Source organism: Phalangium opilio, unplaced genomic scaffold (genome assembly GCF_054372755.1).
Source record: "Phalangium opilio isolate 3A_F unplaced genomic scaffold, DU_Popi_V2 ptg000061l_1, whole genome shotgun sequence".
Classification (NCBI taxonomy): domain Eukaryota; kingdom Metazoa; phylum Arthropoda; class Arachnida; order Opiliones; family Phalangiidae; genus Phalangium; species Phalangium opilio.
This window is the reverse complement of record NW_028324178.1, coordinates 11101489-11104155: the sequence shown is the minus strand read 5'-3', so window position 1 is coordinate 11104155 and position 2667 is coordinate 11101489. Positions and strand designations below refer to the sequence as shown.

Here is a 2667-nt window from a genome sequence, read left to right as displayed (position 1 = left end):
TCGACTGGTTTCTACTGCTGGGTGTGGTTATGAGAAACATCTAGTCTCCATATAACGGGTTTCCTCCTTAGCTACCTTTCATACTTTAAGCTGTGATTCGAAACCCGTTTATACTACCGATTTCTGTGAGGCGAAATAAGTGGCATACGCTGCACTTCAAACCTCAATTTTACAGAAGTGTCTCAAAATGTTTTTATTGTTTTACTTTAAAACGGTGTAACGCACAATGATGTGAATAACCAACGAAGAAAATGTATAATATTAACTTAATATTTAATATAATCTCTATTTTCGTCTCAACATTAATAGAGATAGAGTAATAGACCCTTTCGATATAATTACCCTAGTAGCACTGCCGACGTAGGGCCTACATGGTCGGCTTTGTCTGTTACCGACGAGTTGGTAAAAAGTCACTAATAAGTCGGGAGAGTAATGGTTTGAAAGTCGAAATGTCCGCCTGGAGGGACGACGGCCCGCCAGTTTTCCTACTGTTTTGAGGCTACTATAAAACGACTGTTGGCCGTCTATATGTCGGCGTCATTATGCCTACCTAAAACCACGCTCAATCCGACGATTTCGCGGCTTTTTAGTATAGGAACGGTAAATCGTCGGTAAAGGGCTGGTAGAGTAAGGGTTTGAGAGTCGAAATGTCCGCCCGGCGGGACGACGGCCCGCCGGTTTTCCGACTGTTATGAAGCGACTATATAACGACTGTTGGCCGACTATATGTCGGCGTCATTATGCTTACCAAAAGCCGCGCTCAATCCGACGATTTCGCGGCTTTTTAGTATAGGAACGGTAAATCGTCGGTAAAGGGCAGGTAGAGTAAGGGTTTGAGAATCGAAATGTCCGCCCGGTGGGACGACGGTCCACTGGTTTACACGACACGAATGAAATACGACTCTCATCCAACACGTTTGAGAGTCGACTTAACCGCCTGTCAGCAAGAGGTCCGACGCTATTGCGATGATCAAACCTTAACTCGAGGCCCAACGGTTTTGCGACGATCAAGCCTTAACTCGAGGCTTCATTCGCTTATAGTAAAGGATACTGATACCTAGTATTGAAATTTCTTTATTACATTTTCAATGAAAATCGCTTTAGAATTTGTACTTTGAATATTTCAAGTAACATACAGGTTGAGCATCAATTATAACAATTTCAAATATTAAACAATGTATTCGATATTACACGACTAGTCGAATGGAAATATTAGCTGCCTAGCTAATTGGTTTTAACAAAAAGTAAAATTTTTCAGGGCGAGTATAATATTTATATCAATTAAAGCATTTATTATTATTCATTGTTAATATCTTCGATGTGGTCAGTTGCTATCTATTAAATTACAAAAATCTTAATGAAAAATATACACTTACACAATTTTTTAAGAAAAAAGAAAACATACAATTCTAAAGGGTATTATTTCACACATTTTTCTCTTAAAATGTTTGAAACCGCATTAAAATTCTGTAACTAAAACATATTGAGATCTATTTTGGAATTCAGTATAATTTTCACAACCAAAAATCTTTAAAATACTTAATATATAAGGTTTTTGAACTCCAAGCGCCCCAAAACACTTGCTTCTGTTGTATTAAAACAAAGAAACTGAAGGTATACGAAAACGTTTAAGTTTTGGTTTCACTTTATAGGGGTGTGGTTCCCAGCAGATGAGAAGCTAGGTAAAAAGCATAGGCTTATGCATAAAACTGAATCTAAGAGGTAGATAAATTGATAATTCAATAACAAAATTCACACCTTACGTGACAAACGAAGACGTTTCTAGATTATATAGTGTGACAAAGAACCTTAGCGATGAAATTAAAAGTTAGCAAGCCTAGAACTAATCATTTTCAACCACAAAAATATCGCTTATACATTCTAACGACCCAGCCGCGTCAGAGATACTGGAAAGGCTGACTTTCTTTCGCACTAGCAGCGCCCTCTTCGATAATGACGTGCATGGCGTTACCTTAGTTACGCCAATAGAACAGAGGCGTGTCACCTGACCCGAGAAATTACAGGAGGGAAAATTCAAACTAGAAAATCAGATGTGTTTTCTTGCTTTGCAGTTTTTTGTAACGTTATGTTTCTAGTGTTGCCAAAAATATAGTATTATCAACTTATGCTTGTGGGTCGAAATATAGTATAAGTTAAATATATAACAAAAAAAATTTTGGAGGCATATGCGGAATAGTAAAAGTCAAAAAAACCGTCCCACGGAAAAAGAAGGACCACCAACAATCAATTGGCAAAAAATGTGTTGGAAATTTCTAGACGGTAGGCAAGCCTACTTCAAACCACCACAGTTCCAACTGTCGGATAAATGTCGGTTACTAAACGGCCTAAGAATAACTTTGCTTTTAAATTTACTCTTCTTAAACGTCACAATACCGACTAGCGCGAGAGAGCCGGTAATCAATTGGCAAAAAATAAGTTGGAATTTTCAAGACGGTAGGCAAGCCTACTTTAAACCATCTCAATTCCAACTGTCAGATAGATGTCGGCATTGCCAACTAAAAGAAGTAGTCGGCTTCATGAGTCGGAAAAGTGTCGGAATAAGCATGGTACAGCCGACTGGACCGTAAACCGACTATTCGACCTTTAACCGACTGTTATGCGGAAGGCTTGTGCTACTGGGGTAAGAGGGAAATGCAAGGCGCTAAA

At 38.6% G+C, this 2667-nt stretch overlaps 1 long non-coding RNA gene across 2 annotated transcripts; it reads right to left on the bottom strand.

The window, feature by feature from the left end:
* Nucleotides 1-1058: 1058 nt before the first annotated feature.
* Nucleotides 1059-2003, bottom strand: LOC149665120 (uncharacterized). Of its 2 annotated transcripts, XR_016368469.1 has the most exons (4): nucleotides 1759-2003; nucleotides 1540-1678; nucleotides 1406-1473; nucleotides 1059-1335 (listed from the first exon to the last, which is right to left on the bottom strand). It is a non-coding gene; the product is annotated as an uncharacterized LOC149665120 (long non-coding RNA). The 2 variants fall into 2 exon arrangements; XR_016368468.1 differs by having other exon boundaries at nucleotides 1540-2003.
* Nucleotides 2004-2667: the final 664 nt, after the last annotated feature.